At 50.2% G+C, this 15,873-nt stretch overlaps 2 long non-coding RNA genes across 22 annotated transcripts in view; one reads left to right on the top strand and one right to left on the bottom strand.

The window, feature by feature from the left end:
• Nucleotides 1-221: 221 nt before the first annotated feature.
• Nucleotides 222-15,709, top strand: LOC112666069 (uncharacterized). Of its 14 annotated transcripts, none has more exons than XR_004807541.2 (8): nt 222-428; nt 3,853-3,954; nt 9,630-9,728; nt 9,803-9,955; nt 11,403-11,632; nt 12,269-12,868; nt 15,013-15,087; nt 15,164-15,709. It is a non-coding gene; the product is annotated as an uncharacterized LOC112666069 (long non-coding RNA). The 14 variants fall into 14 exon arrangements; XR_004807540.2 differs by having other exon boundaries at nt 9,807-9,955; nt 15,164-15,708; XR_004807535.2 differs by having other exon boundaries at nt 9,838-9,955; nt 11,493-11,632; nt 15,164-15,706.
• LOC112666070 (uncharacterized) overlaps nt 8,725-15,873 on the bottom strand; it is a 26,153-nt gene continuing 19,004 nt past the window's right edge. For 2 of the 8 annotated variants that reach the window (XR_004807548.2, XR_004807546.2), the window contains 3 exons: nt 14,204-14,347; nt 12,514-13,924; nt 9,960-11,638 (listed from right to left, as the gene is read on the bottom strand). This is a non-coding gene — a long non-coding RNA (uncharacterized LOC112666070). Of the gene's footprint in view, nt 8,815-9,604; nt 11,639-12,513; nt 13,925-14,203; nt 14,348-15,130; nt 15,292-15,873 lie in introns of those variants that run through there. The other 6 variants (XR_004807544.2, XR_004807545.2, XR_004807547.2 and 3 more) reach the window with 6 other exon arrangements.

Below are 15,873 nucleotides of genomic sequence, written 5' to 3'. Positions count from 1 at the left end.
GATTCTGATTCAGTAATCGCAGAGGTAGGTTCTGAGATTCCGCATCTCCATAGGGCTCCCAAAGTCGGCCAATGCAGCAGTCAGCAGAGGCCACTTTGAGTAGCAAAGGGTTAACTGAGTCTTTGGGGGTGGTGTCAGTTCTGATTGGTCAGTGCCTGTGCCTCTGGCCAGTTGGTTAACTAGGTCATTTCCCTCTATTCTGATGCAGTTTTGTTCTAGAATCACAGACCCCTCCTCTCCTCCAGTGCTCAGCCTGGTGGCTGGGGTGATCCTAACCCTACCCCCTGGCTCCAGCCTAAGGCAGACAGCACGTGGAATCCCTCTACCAGGTGCCGTAGATCAGGGATGGGCTCCTAACTCAAGTCAAGCAAATGGGATACCAAGATTTTGAGAATAGTTCATTTCTCTTCCACAGGAGCCCCCAGAGGGTAAGTTCTTCCTTCCCCATAACTTGAGGATTTAAAGGATATAGCAGTTATTTCCTTCCAGGAGGGGAGAGCTCAAAGAGGTGGGCTGCAAACCCAGTAGCATGAAGCCTGACAATGAAGGCAGCCAGAGCAGAAACTTGGCCCTTGGTGACATCACTGGAGTGGCTGGATTAAGCATTGCCTGAAGCTCCCCTCAGAGCTATCAAGTCCCAAAGGCCATTTAACCCCATTATTGTTTAAAGCCAAATTGAGTTGAATTCTATGTCTCCTAACATCTATAGTCCTAATATAAGCTCTGGCATCAGAGACTAGAGTTTGAATCCCAGCTCAGGCACTCACTAACGAAGTGGCCTCTTTGGCAAGCCATTTGGCCTCTGGGAGCCTCAGTTTCCTTATACGTAATATGGAACTAGTAATGCCTATCCTAGGCAAGGATAGGCCTTTCCTTGTTGCAAGGATCAGGAAAAACCATGAATGTCAAAAGCTTGGCATCTATGGAAGAAGTAGTAGCTACTATCATCAACACTAATTATTAGTCCCAATTCAGCAAGCTCTCATTCTAAAAGCTGTGTATGTCAGCAATTGTTTCTAGCTGTTAGCAAAAAAAAAAAAAAAAAAAAAAAGAAAGAAAAAAAAGAAAAGAAAGAAAGCAAATCAACCTCAAAGATTGGGAGGGGTCAGGGGAAGGCCTGCCTCAAGGGTTATGAGTAACATTGAGAAAGAAGAAAAAAAGAGATTGAACTCTCTAAGCAACCAGGAGAGATGAGAAAGCTTGTCCTGGCCGGGAACGCAAGGCTTGCCTGGGCTATAATTGATTTGGTCATAATATGCTCAGACCTTGGCTCCATCTAGCAGGGCGTATGGAAGCCACGTTCTGCTTCTCTGGATATTTGATGGTCTGATTGGCTCAGCCTTCCTAATTGTGTTGTATTGACAAATATATTTGTTTGGAACAAGCAAATGTATTGCAGGCAGGAAACAGACCAACTCCAAGAATTTATTTTGCTTTTTGGCGCTGCTGCACTGAGCTTAGCATTCATTATGCACCCATGTAAAACAGTCTCCGGCAACGCTGGCCTGAGTTATCTTTTTAATTATATTTATTTTTTCAGCTGCATTTCGGATCATGAACAGACTTGCTGGTGCTAAACAGGCATCATTGGGTGAAACCTCCTGCCTCCCTCAAAATCACGTTGCGCGGATTAAATGTTCAAAGACATCAGACAAACCTACGACGCCGCCATGGGCCATTATCGCTAATGGATGGGAGATGGGGTTAAGTCAGTCAAATCCCTGCTCTGAGCCCAGAAAAGTCCACAGAAACCAAATCCTGGTCACCAGATTGAAATTGAAATCAGGTTTAAGTACAGAGATGGAGAGATGAATAAAAAGCAATTCCAATGGATCTCTTGGGCATCACCACCACCCATTTGACGGTACCCCCACCACAAGGGCACCTGGCGTCCGTAGTGTGAAAATGCAGCCCTCCTCTCTGATTGGATGAGGAGTAAGCACCTGACCCCAGAAGGGCCGAGCAGAGTCCCAGCTGGGGGGACTAGGAGAGAGAGAGAATGTGAGGGGCAGACAGACTTGACTGGTCATGCGGCAGGATCCATACCGAGAGAACTGGGACGTGTGGGCAGTCACCTTGGATGCCACGTGGACAAAGTAGTAACAAAAGCCAAGGAAAGGGAACAAACCTGTCACAGTGAAGTGGCATCATTGAGGAGAGACATGGGGAAGGGTCCTTCCACGGGTTCGTGGCTTCCCACCATCGGTGGTTCCAGTTGCTGAGGCACTCTGCCTCTCCAAGTACATTGCCCCTTTTTGTTCCAGCAAGCTCAAGTTCTCTGCCTGACATCCATACAAGGGAAAACTATGCAGCCAACCAAACAATGTTGTGGAAGAGTATTTATTAACAGGAAAAATGTACACAAGAATATTGCTGAATGCAGCAAGCATGCTTCTTTCCTTCCTCCAACAAATATTTACTGAGCACCTCCTATGCGTCAGATGCTACATACACACTGGGGAGAAACGTCACCACCCCAGCTCCTGTCAAGCTTACAGTCTGATTACAAAATGTCAGGTAAGATCCCACTTCAGTTTAAAAAAAAAAAAAAAAAAAAAGATGTGTCACCAGCATGAGACAGCTCAGGGCACACTTACAACAGCTGGAAACCAGTGCCGCTCCAAGTGTGTTGTGGGGACCTCCAGCATGGGCATCACCTGGGAGCTGGTGAGAAAGGCAGATTCTCAGCTTCGGTCCAGGCCCCTGGGGAGTGGGGCCCAGCAATCTGTTTTAACAAGACTTCCAGATGATTCTAATGCCGTCTCAAGTCTGAGAACCACTCCCTGAAGCGCAATAGCTCAAGGCCCCACCGTCCCCATTAACAAGAACTTCCAGCTTTTCCCTAGGTTCTCCTTCTCAAATGCTACATGTTCAAGACCACCCAGGGATGTATGTGTATGTCAGCAAGTAATTCTAACAATCAGTTATATATAATTTTTGTGTATGTTAATTAATTGAATTCTCATAACATCTCTATAACATAGGTATGATGTACCCCCTGCTGATGAGAAAACTGAGGCATAGAGAGGTTAAATTAGTTGCCCAAAGTCACACAGCTAATAAGTGCTCAAGATGGGATGCAAACCCAAGTAGTCTAACTCTAGAACCTGTGCTTTGAACCACAAAGTTAAACCACTTGTGAAATAAGTCCTGAGTATCTTTGTGAGCTGGGAGAGATGCAGAGCTCCAGTCTTGGTGACTGGGTCCCTCCCTGACCTGACGCTACTGTGTGAGATCTGTCATTGGTGCCTGGATTCCCCCATCTGGGGAGATCTCCTTGACCTTCAGATTGGAGTGCAGAGGCTCCTGTAGTTGAGAAGGGTCCTACAGCAATGCTACCTGAGCCTCAAAGCATTAGGGCCTTCGAAGAGGAGGGTACCCACTCAGCGAGGCTGGCACAGTCAGGAAGGTTCTAGGATCAGCCTTGAACCTACACAGAAGGATCCCTTGTCTCCCACTCCCCTTGGGCTGGGCATGAGTGCCAAGTCCTTGTTCCTATCCAGGTTGTCCCTTCCCTCATAAGTGTCTGCTCTAAAATCCTGTGGTCCTTTCTAATCTGGCCTTGACTGAAGGCAGCCAAATCCCAAAGACAAGGTTATTTTTAACTTTGAATTTCAAGATGTAGGCCAGAATCCTAGATTCTTTACTTCTAGGAAACTCCTTGGTCCCGGGGCCAGTGGGGGTAGGGGGAGGGAGTGGGGGAGGCAGGGAAGTGGTTTGCTAGTTAAAGAAGATAAAGGGGAGTGGCCCAGTTCACCCTCCAGAAGCAACGAAGCTCCAAATGCAGATAGAATCTTTGGCTGGGAAGTGAGGCCTTCCAATTCCACCCACCAATCTTATTCCTAAACCCAGGCCCGTATCCAGCCAATACATCCAGTTACACCCTCCAGAGGAACTGGGAGAGGACACTGAGGATCATCCATAGAGGACCAGCTCAAGTCATTAAATACTCAGGTATTTCCGGTCTGGCTGATAGAAGTTACCTCCTATACCCCATGCATGCCACCCCGCCTGCCCTGGCCTCACCCCATGACCTGGCAGCTAGAGGGTTAATGCCTGACCCAGCAAGGGGCCCTCACCTACGCCAGGGCTGTGGCCATTGTCTCCACTAATGGACTAGTGCCCACACTGCTAAGATCTAGAAAGATGCACACCAACTTGTTGAAATAGTGCTTCTTTCCTAGGTATTGGGACGGCAGACCATTTTTAATTCCTTCTTGTTGCTTATCCATAGTTTCAACTTTTCTACAGCAAACATGGGTTTGCTTAAGTAATGAAAAGTATTTCTTTTATTTTTTTTAATTTTTTTTAATATGTATTTATGATAGTCACACAGAGAGAGAGAGAGAGGCAGAGACACAGGCAGAGGGAGAAGCAGGCTCCATGCACCGGGAGCCCGACGTGGGATTCGATCCCGGGTCTCCAGGATCGCGCCCCGGGCCAAAGGCAGGCGCCAAACCGCTGCGCCACCCAGGGATCCCGAAAAGTATTTCTTTTAAAACATGAAAGATAACAGGCAGATTGAAGTGTCCCGAGATGAAGCAGAGTCCCCTTCTGTTTCTTCACTGTTAGTACTGGCAGGCCCTCCTTACGATACAGCAAGCAGACTTGAGGGTGGTGTCAGGAGCCTCCTGAACACAGCTTTGCATATCTTCAGAAACCAGGCCCACACCCAGGGTTTCGGCAGAAAGGCATTGTGCTTCCCTGGCCACAAGCCTACCGACTGCCCCTGGTCGGCATGACTAACCATCTAATTCTGGAGAAATGGGAACTCATTGAGTGATCTGGCTTCCTCCAGAGAGCAGCCCATTTGTTTCCTGAAGTGACTGGTCCACTGGGAAGTGGGCCAGGATGAACCTTTGAAGTGCTCAATGGCAAGAGGAGGAGAAAGAAGAGAAAGCACAATAGAGCAGCCAGGGACGCTGACAGGGATGAAAAGTTCATGTCCTTGTTAAGAACAAAGATTAGATCAAAGCTAGCAGATCCATGGCACACGTACCGCTACCACTCATCTGCTGCCCAGGGCAGACATTGTCAATCAATCACAGCACTTTATCCTCACTGAGATTCAGCCTCGGAATCCTCAGTGCTGCTCTAGGCCACCTTCCCATCAACTACAAGTGTCACTAGAGCTGAATCTCATTTGTCATCCCTGCAGTACTTGGGCTGGTGATGCTAACAGTCCAGATGAGTCCACTGGGACCCCTCGAATGCAGTGATCACGAGATTCCCCTGACTCTGGAACGTGGGCCAAAAGGTGCTGTAGGGTCAGTGTTGTCGTTAACTCCCTCCAGCTCTTGGAGGCATCATTCTTTCTAGCATCAGAGACACTCCCAGCTGGGTGTGGCTCTACCCTCTGCCAGATGGCACAGGAGAGGTCATCTTCTCATCACCTTCTTCTGAGTCATGGAGCCTTTTCACCAAGCCAAAACAGAGTCAGAAGTTCAAATTAGCAAATCGTAGTGGAACTACTGTGCTTTAGGAGGAGGTGATCATCCCAAGCCATAGCTGCCCAGTGCCACCTCGGCTCTGGCCTTGACCACTGGAGGGCTTCCTGGGAACCCTGGGGCAACTTCCCATGGGGCAGAAGATCAATGATCTTCTCCATGCCTCAGTGTTTCACAGATGGGGAAACGGGCCCAGAGAGCAGTTGCAATTGGGCAAAACTCACTTGGCCAGTGAGGGGCAGACACAAGAAACCATGAGCCTCTTGGCTCCTGATCCAACTAACCAACTCAGTGTCTAATGTTTGGTCCCTTCTTTCCTCACATGATATAGTCCCCCTGAGTTTCTGCCCCTGCTCCCCAGTTTTCATCTTGTCTGGCAGCCAGTATCTCCCATTTCTAGATCAGCAGCCTAATTCTTCATCTCATGTTCCGATTCATCAAACTGCTTCATAAATAACTCCACAGTGAGGTTCACAAGGACCCCAAACTCATCATCCATGAATCTGAACATCCCAACTTCCCCCCCCAATCAGGTCCCACCCAGCATTCCCACTGCCCAACAGCCCCATCAGCCCCTGCGATTGCTCAAGCCATGAAGTTGGGGTCGCCCTTGATTCCTCCCTCCCCCAATATGTAGTCACTGTGGCCTTTCACCTTAATTCTGACCTGACCTCCATCCACTTCTCTCCATCCCCACTGCCATTTCCTTATCTTAAGCCACTGTCAGTTCCCCCCTGGATTTTGGCAACAGCCCCTTAACCAGTCTCTCTGGCTCCAGGTTTCTCCCCCTCCATTATTCAGGATCTGGCCCACATCATCTTTCTAAAACACAAATTTGAAAGTTACTCTCTGGTCCAATCTCCCTGGCATCTTTTACTACATCCTTTGTAAGCTGACCCATTTACCTCTTCAGACCCATCTTTTGGGACTCCTTGATCCAGACTCCTACAAGGTGGAACTACTTTGTGTCCACACTGTGTCTTTGTGTACGTGTGTGTGTATAGATCAAGGTCTAAACTTTTCCAAGCAGTTCCCCCTGCCCAGAACAATTTCTCCCGTTTTTCCTAGCTAATCATTCCCCATGCTTCGAGGCTGTCCTTAGCTGTATCATTTAGCAGTGTCCCTCCCAGTCGCCAAATGTCTACACTGTGGTGACCTCCATGAGTCCCCCACCCCCCCACCGCCCCTAGCAACTCTCCTGCCTGTTTGCACTCATGACCTCAAAGGGCCTTTTTTTTTAATGCCCTGTCACCTGGGACTCAAAATCCCTGAGGTTAAGAATTCTGTCTTGTTCCGTGCTGGAGCTTCAATCCATAGAAAGTGCTAGGTGCCTAGTAACTTGTCCGTGGATGGATGCATGGATGGATCCCATGACATTTTTGTTCTTGATTGACCTCCTGTTGGAATCATTGAGTCAGGAAGTCAGTGCCCTTATCTACTCACAGAGCACTGTTATTTTATGTCAAATAGAAGGCGAGCAAAAAAGAAAAGAAAGCAAATAGTAAGAGCAGGCTCAGCCCTGAAGGGAGGGTGCTCAGCTCCAGGCCTCGAACCACGTGTTGTATGCCCTCGAGTGGGCTCCTTCTGTGTTCCAGAAGGTGCAAAGCTCCCTGATTCTTGGTCTTTTAATTCTGACCATAGTATCTGTCTATCAATTCCCCCAGTGCGTCTCAGCATTAATCTCAAGGGGCACACATCTCTCTTTCCTAAGCCAACACTACAGTCTTATTTATGGGGCCACCCAGTCATACATACAGCTCCTGGAGGACAGGCACCTCTTAGTCCCTGCAGCATCCCAGAGCTTCCCACAGTGTCTGTCACATAGTAAGTCCTCAGTAAACATGGGGTGGGTGGGTGAAGGGGAGTGAGGCCGGAGAGGAAGAAGGGGATGGGAGACCCTAGGAAAGAGGCTGCAAAGGGGGAAAGATGAGAGACACAGGAGAGGAAGGGAGTGCTCAGGACAGGCTTGGGGCCAGCTGCTCCACCAGACCCTGGCGTGGGCCTGGCTCAGCCCAGCAGCTGTGATTCACTGGCTCCCAGCCCTCGTGACACACCTGTCTGGCAGGGCCTGGCTGTGTTTGGCAGCTCAGGTGCCCAGCCTCTTCTTGCTGCGGGGCAAATGTGAGCCAGGAACCACCCTCCAGACTCCTGCTCTTCACCCTCTGTCTTGGGGCCTCCCTCTGCCTTGCAAAGCCAAGCACGTGATAGGCCTTTGATAAGGCTGCCAGGGATGGTAGGGAGTGTCTGGTCAGCCAGGAAGACAGAGTGACCTCTGTCCTCTTGCTCTCAAATAACAGCCCTCCTCCCTTTTTCCTGCTTTGTTTCTCTTCCCAGCGCGCTCACTGCGCGTTCCCAGAGCCTAGAACAGACCGTAGTGAGTTGCAAGCACTTGGTTTCTTTGAATGAAAAGTTTTGACAGCTAGGAAGAGAAAGGCCTAGAGAGGCCCAGTGACTGCTGAGCCACCCAGTCACTCAGTGACTCTGGAGGCAGAGCTCCCACCTCTTCTTGTGCTACTGTGCCATACACCTTCCAGGGCGGGAGGTGAGGGGCAGCCTGGGGGCTCAGGCGCAGAGACCAGAGCAGGGCCTCCGGGACCCTAAACTAACCAGCAGCCACACGCTGAGCCCTTCCTTGCAGGGTGGTTGCAGGTGACTGATGAGCTGAATCATTCATGTTATGTCACCTTAATTAACGTACATTTAAATTTAAAAACAGATCCTGCCGTCTCCTTATTTGAAAACTTTTCTGTGGGTCTGGAGCAACTTGAGTAGGTGAATCTACTCTTTCAACTATAAATTTTATGAAATCAAAATACACATCAAGTATTCCCATGAAAATTTAGCTTCCAAATTGAAATGCGCTGTAAAAGCATAAAACACACTCTGCATGTGGAAGGTTTTGTAATGCTTAGAAGAATACAAAGGAGCTCACTCACCGGTAACTGTGCATATTGGTTTTACGTTAAAAAGATCCTATTTGGGGGACGCCTGGATGGCTCAGCGGTTGAGCGTCTGCCTTGGGCCCAGGGCATGATCCTGGAGACCTGGCATGGAGACCTGGGATGGAGACCAGGGATGGAGACCGGGATCGAGTCCCATGTCAGGCTCCCTGCATGGAACCTGCTTCTCCCTCTGCCTGTGTCTCTGCCTCTCTCTTCTCTCTCTCTCTCTCTCTCTCATGAATAAGTAAGCAAAAAAAAAAAAAAAAAAAAGATCCTATTTGGAATATATTGGGTTAAATAGAGTGCGTTATTAAAATTTCATCTCTTTTTTATTTCTTGAATGTGGCTCCTCGGAAATGGGAGTTACAGAGGTGGCTCCATCCTATTTCCATCAGGCCGCGCTGGTTTAGGGGGACAGGGCCGGGCTGGAAGGGGGGTGATTCACAGGCTTGCTCGCGGTGCTGAGCCCCCGCGGCTCCAGGAAGGGGGCAGGACTCTGGGCAAGGGCTGGGCTACTTGGGAGGCCCGCTGGCTCCCGCGCGGCTCCCCGCTCCCTGCACTCAGCACACTTCCCTGAGGGCGCGGGAAGCAGCTCCGGGGATTAGCGTTCATTCTTTCCCGGGAGGGCAGATGGGGAGAAGGTTAAGTGCCAAGTGCCTGCAGCTGCCCAATTAAGCCCCGGGAGAGGGATGAGGGTGGAGGAGGGGCTGGGGACCGCTCCTAGGGATTGCAGCAGACGGGAAGCAGCGAGGGTTGGGCCGCCTTTATCTCATTTCCCCCCAGGGGCAGCGCCCCCCCCCCCAGGCTCAGCAGGAGTGGTTCACTTTCCCAAGACCACACAGCGGGCTCAGAGCAGAATTGGACACCCCTGTCCTAGTCTGCTCCGGCTCCTTAACTAGAGAGCCTGGGTTCAAAAATAGTTGCCTGCTTTACCATCGCTCTGGGAAGAGTTGGAGGCAACAGCACGGAGCCTCGAGGGGCTTTGGCCAAGGCTGACCACGACGCTCGCCCTGTGGCACCTGCTTCCGTGTATCCCCTCGGTGGATATTCTCAGGACACTCCTGCCCCATTACTACCATCCCCATTTATGGATGAGGACGTGAAGGCTCAGAGAGGTTCAGCGTGTTGCCCAGGGACACCCAGGGAGGCAGCTGGGAAGCCAGGGGATTTGAACACCAGGTCACCAGGGCTGCCCTGAGCCCTGAGCTTACCCACCATGTCATGTTGCCTCTTCTCCCAGGAACCTTCCGGCAAATGTCAGACTTGCCAGCAGGGAAGCCGAGGTGGCAGGATGTCTGCCTACAGTCTCCATCTTACATGTGGCAGCCCTGAGCTGGAGGTGAGGCAGGAGGAGGGATGTCATGTTCCCCGGGCTACCTCCTACTTGCCCAGCTTAGGTGCCACCTCCCCCAGAAAGCCCTCATTGATTCTCTCCCCTTGCCTTCCAGCCTCGTTTCCTGGCATCCTCCTCACTTCCCCCGCTCTCCTGATGGTTCTATTTATCCACATACAGATAGCTAACATGCGTTGAATGTTTCACCCACGTTACTTCACTTTACCCTGGTGGTAATTAATTTTCTGTGTCAATTTAATTGGGACTTGGGGTATCCAGATTAAACATTATTTCTGGGCATGTCTGTGAGGATGTTTCCAGAAGAGATTAGCATTTAAAAACATCAGCCTGAGTAAAGCAGCTTGTCCTCCTCCCCAGTGGAGGTGGGCCTCATCCAATCCCTGGAAGGCTGTAACAGGACAAAAAAGCCAAGGAAGGGGAAATTTGTGACTCCTCGAGCTGAGACGGGTCTCCCGTCCTCACATGGGACTCACACCATCTGCCCTCCAGTTCTCAGAACACCCCCCAGCTTTCCCAGGTCTCCGAACTCCAGAGAGCAGACCCCTGGACTCCTCCACCCCCACCAGCCCCGGGGCCAGTTCCTTGCACTAAATCTTATATATTCGACTGGTCCTGTTTCTCTGAAGAACCCTAACTAACACAACCCTCACAGCCAGCCAGTAAAGAGATTTTCTATTTGACAGTTGAGAAAACTGAGGCAAAGAAACACAGTGAACTGCTCGCATCACAGAGTTCCTAAGTAGTCACAACCCATTCGTTTCCAGCTGGAGTGCTCCCTCTGAAAAGCCTTACCATCCTACACAGCACCCTGGTGGATTACCGGCCGACTCCTCTGTCTTCCCTGCTGTCTTAGGAAGAAATTAGAAAGGCCGAGTCGAGATGCTGCTAGTAGAGCAATGATCAGAGCAGCCCTGGTAACCAGAGGGCATGTCTTGCTCTCCACCTAGAAGCCCAGCGCTGGCATGGAGCATGGCCTGGGTGATCCATGTCATCGTCGACTGTCTACTGATTGAGCACTGTCCATATGCCCAGCACTGAGGGCCCGGCAGGGCACAAGACCACTGGGGTTCCTGTCCTCATGGAGCTTCCATGCAGGGGGAGAAAAATCAAATATGCAGATAACAATATAAAGTGATTTCTGTCAGGGCACCTGGGTGGCGCAGTCAGTTAAGTGTCTGACTCTTGATTTTGGCTTAAGTCAAGATCTCAGGGTCATAAGATAGAGCCCTACATCCGGCTCTACACTGGGGATGGAGCCTGCTTAAGATTCACACTCTCTCTCCCTCTCCTCCTCCCCACTGTTCTCTCTCTCTCAAAAAGAAGAAGAGGAGGAGGAGGAAGAAGAAGAAGGAGGAGGAGGAGGAGGAGAAATAAAAAATAGTGATTTCTGATAGGGAGACAGTCAAAGAGAACTAAAGCAGAATAAGGGAAGAGGGGATGATGAGCAGAGAGGGTGGTCGAGGAGGACCTCTGACGTTACATGTGAGCAGAGAAGTGAAGTGAGAGCGTTGAGTCCCAGGAAGATCTGGAGGAGAAACGCCCCCCACCCCCCACCCCCCCAGCAAGAGAGAATAGCTAAGATAAAGACTCTGCTAGGAGAGCATGCTCAGTATGTCAGGAAACCAGAATGGTCCACACAAATGGCACGTATGTTTGCAGCGGCATTATTCATAAGCCAAACAGCGAGAGCAACCCCGTGTCCGTCACCTGGTGAATGGATACCTGAAATGCGGTATGTCCACACCACAGAATATTACTTGGTCACACAAAGGAGTGAAGAACCAGCAACACAACCTAGGTGAATCTGGAAACATGACGCTGAAGGAAAAGAAGCCAGACACAAAGCCCATGTACTGTAGGATTCCACGCGTACGGACTGCCCCGAGTAGGTAAATCTGTGGAGGGAGAAAGTGGACGCATGCTTGGTTGCTGAGGGCTGGTGAGAAGTGGGGTGGGAGGCGCTGGTAATGAGGATGCAATTTCTCTGGGGGTTGATGAGAACGTTCTACGTCAGATTGTGGCAATCATTGCCCAATTCTGTGAAAAACATCACCATCGGCGAACTGCTCACTTTCAGTGGGTGAGTTTTATGATATGTTAATTATATGTCAATAAAGCTGTTAAAAAGACAAGAAACAAGCAACCAGAAGAAGAGAGAAGGGGCAGGTGGCTGGAGCAGGGTGAGCGGGAAGAGAGAACCAGGCAGGGCAGGGAGGTCCTCACAGATTCAGAGCTCTGGGTTTCATTCTGTGTTTGGAAGCCACTGGGGGTTTGGGTGGCAAATCTGGCGGTCCCTGTTTTCTTTTTTCTTTTCTTTTTTTTTTTTTTTTTTAAGATTTATGTATTTAGGACAGACACACAGAGAGAAGCAGAGACACAGGCAGAGGCAGAAGCAGGCTCCCAGCAGGGGAGGATCCCAGGACCCCAGGATCACACCCTGAGCCGAAGGCAGACACTCAACCACTGAGCCACCCAGGTGTCCCTGGTGGTCCTGTTTTCATGTTTGAAAGATCATTCCTTTGCAGAGCAGCCTGATGTTCACCATGGATCCTGGTGCCTGGATTCCAGCTGAGCCCATGGTCCCAGCTGCCTGACTACTGCCAGTTATGTCATCTGTGTCCTCTGTTTCTCACCCGTAAAATGGGATGATAATAGCACCTCCCTCACTGGAGTTCATGGAGTGAATATTCATGAAGCTCTGAGATGGGCGCCTGGCACATAGGCAGGTCCATAAAAGTTTGGTAATTTAAATAAATAAGATAGTACTCACTAGATGATTCTTCTCTGCCTGGGGAGGGAGCCCAGCAAGTCAGATCTGCTTTCTGCTCTGCAAAGCTCTCGCCCCTCGCCTGGCTCCATCCAGCAAGTAATTGCTCCTGAGGCTTCATTCCAAATGGGCCATAAATCAGAGGCCAGGGGCTCCTGTTACCAGCGGCTGGCGGTGAGGTCCCTCCCTGGGGTAATTGGAAGCAGATGTTGCCAGCCGTCTGGCCTCCAGGGGCCTGTGTACCTGGGCTGCTCGCGTCACAGCAGTTGAGGCAAGAATTTCCATGAGCCCTGAAAGGTTGTCAAAGAAACGGCCTCCTAGGGCTTCCAGATGTTCAGCGGCTTGTTTCAAGCAGGAGGTGGGTAGCTAATGGGGGTCTTTTGGGGGCTGAGAGAGGAAGCCAAGGTCATGGATGACACTGGGGTTCTTCCAAGGGGCTGACTGGCAGGCAGGGTGTGGGGGCCGGGAGACAGTAAACTGGAAAGGAAGGGCCTTGGCTCTGCGGGAATGAGAGAGCCTGTTCCATGGTCTCCGTTTCTCACTTTTTCAGCCTGTGCTCTAAAGTAAAGGATGTCACCTTTCCAGACCTCTGTTTTCTCATCTGGGAAATGAGTGTGATAGAACCTAACTCAAACACATATGAAGGGTGGGGAGAAGTAACTGAAGTTGGAGCTCCAGTACAGCATCTGGCACACAGTGGATGCTCAAAACTGTAAAGGGAGTGAGGTGCAGTGCCTGTTGTTCAACAAGCCTTATCATCCCTGGACACTGAGCACTGAGAAGAAGCAGGTGTAGGACACCCCTAAGAAGCTCTCTTTCCAAGCTTCCTAAGGCCAAGATTTTGAGAAAGTCCTGAATATTCCTTAGCAGTCCTTCAGCTACAAGTGCATGGGTAGTTTGGCTTCAGGTACAGTTGATTCAGGGCTCAGATGATGTCACCAGGAGCCATCTGTCCTCTTAACTTCCTCTGATGGATTGCCAGATTTAGCAAACAGAAACACAGGATGTCAGTTTAATTTGAATTTAAGATAAACAAGAAATACCTTTATAGTGTAAGTATGCCCCACTAAATTTTTAAGTATAAGTTAAATACCACCAAATATTTAGTGAGACATACTTATGCCTTACAATTTTTTTAATGCATTGTTTATCTGAAATTCTAATTTAACCGGGCTCCCCCTATTTTATCTGGCAGCCCCTCAGTCTCCTGGGGTAGCAATGGACAGCAAGCCTCTCATAGCTTCTCACTGGCTCTGATTAGGTCATGGGACTCTCTCAAATCCATTACTGTGTCCCAGGGGACTTACTACCTGGTTTACTTGTCCCTTCCTTTAGACTCTGAGCGTGGAGTGAGTTTATCCCAAGCTCCTAGGAGATTGGGTCCCTCAAAGTCCAGGTGTTACGAATTCAATGCCTGCAAGAAATAGAGATGGGGGTGGGTGTAAGGCAAGGAAACTAGGAGCCACTGAGCCAGAGGCAGAGAGCTGGGTGGCCCCCAGCTGGGATAACCAGAGGAGGTGTGAGGCCTCTTAGGGCCAAAGAGACCCCATGATTGTGCCTGGCTCTGCTAAGGCATCTTTGGATGATCCCACATCCAGGAAACCCTTCCCTAATTACCTCGCTAAGCTTCGGGTTCCCCACCAGCAAAATGAAGGTAACAAAGCAGACTTCTTGGGGTGGTTTTGAGGCCCACCTGAGGTTCACCTGACCCCTGATTTGATGCCCAGTTGGCTCTTATTCAGTGATCACAAATTCAGTCGGCATCTCTCAAAACTTCATTTCCTAGAGGTAGACGTTTCCTAGGTGGGGTTCCAGTGCTAAAGGTTTATTTCAATCCCTAAAAAAGCCAAAATGAATGATAATTAATGGTCAGTCAGGACTTCTCAGCCTCAGCACTACTCATATTTGAGGCTGGATAGTTCTTTGCTCTGGGGGGGGGGGGGGTGCTGTCCCGTGCATTACAGGATGTTGAGCGGCTCCCCACACCCAGCCAAGACCACAAAAATGTCCCCAGACACTGCCAAATGTCCCCTGGTTGGGGGAAAGTGACTCCCTCCCCCGAGAACAACTATGATAAAAAAATAAAATACAAATATATACTCATATAAACATGTTTTAAGCTACTGCATCAAATGTATATGGAAAACCCTATATTCTCCATGTCCCACTGGGGAGGCAGCTTGCTCAGCTGGGCTGAGCCCACTGCGGTCCCTTGAAGTCCACATAAATTGGAGTGAAGACACCACTTCTGAAGCTAAGTAAGCCTGAGTAGTCTTCCTGCCCCTAGGGACTTTCAAACTGCATTGAAAATGAGAATCATCTGTCTCAAAAATGTTTACATGTCAAGTTAATTGAATGGAGAAGGCTAGGGGATGGGCAGTGCCCAATCGTCTTTCAGCTCCCATTGTGGCAAAAGCCAAAGGGCTTCTTGAAACAACATCAGGATTTGTGTCGTGTTGGCGTCTTAAAGTCATGCCCTGCTTTCTACTATTCTTTGTTAAGTCATAGAAATTCCGGTCACAGCCAAGATTTCATCAGCCGTGGTCAGTGGGAAGGAGGGAGTCCGGGCGCCTACAGGTAAACACAAGACAACCAAATTCAGTTGAAGACTGTTCGAGACCTTGTGCCGAAACGTGGGTTTGCCTCTCCCTAGGTCGAGGTCCTTGGACAAGCTGTGTCCTCCTGACGGGGCCCGTGTCCTGTGCTGTCACACGCGCCCTGTGCCCAGACGGACCCCGCCTTGGGTGGAAGCTCTGCTGTGGCCGTGGTGAAATGCTTCATCTGTTCAGAACAAGGGCACTGTATTTTCATTCTGCACTGGGCCCCATAAGTCACGAGGCCCCATCCTGCTCTCTCAACTCCATTTTCGCATCTGTAAACCGGCAGTAGCAGCACCCTCCGTCCGCAGGGCCCCGCGAGGGTTACAGACCCACCCGGGGGCTGACGATGCTCACCCAGCACCGCCCGTACCTGCGTGGCCATCCCAGCAGCTCAAATAAACAGTGGCTGCAATCGCTTTCAGAACCCATCTCAGAAGGAAGTCTTTAACTGCAGTCCTGAGACCATGACTCGAAGTTTCCGGAACCTTTGAAATTCTCACTGTTTATTATGTTTGTTACTCCCATCTGTTTCCTGCAGCAGTGAACTCTTTTAAATGAAAGGCCTGTGGACGTGTGGGGGGGATGGGGAGCGGGCCAGGCAGGGGGCAGTTGGGAGACTCCACCCCCGGGGCCGCGGGGCTGAGGAGCAGTGTCCCCAGGGGCAGTGAGCAGAGCTGAGGAAACAGACCGCGTCCCCAGAGCTTCTGCAGGGGAGGAAGGAAGAGCAGGCCTCTTGTTCACATTTGCACCCGTTAAGTTTTCC

Source organism: Canis lupus, chromosome 20, assembly GCF_003254725.2.
Source record: "Canis lupus dingo isolate Sandy chromosome 20, ASM325472v2, whole genome shotgun sequence".
Lineage (NCBI taxonomy): Eukaryota > Metazoa > Chordata > Mammalia > Carnivora > Canidae > Canis > Canis lupus.
Note: the sequence above shows the minus strand (reverse complement) of the source record. Positions and strands in the feature narration are given on the sequence as shown.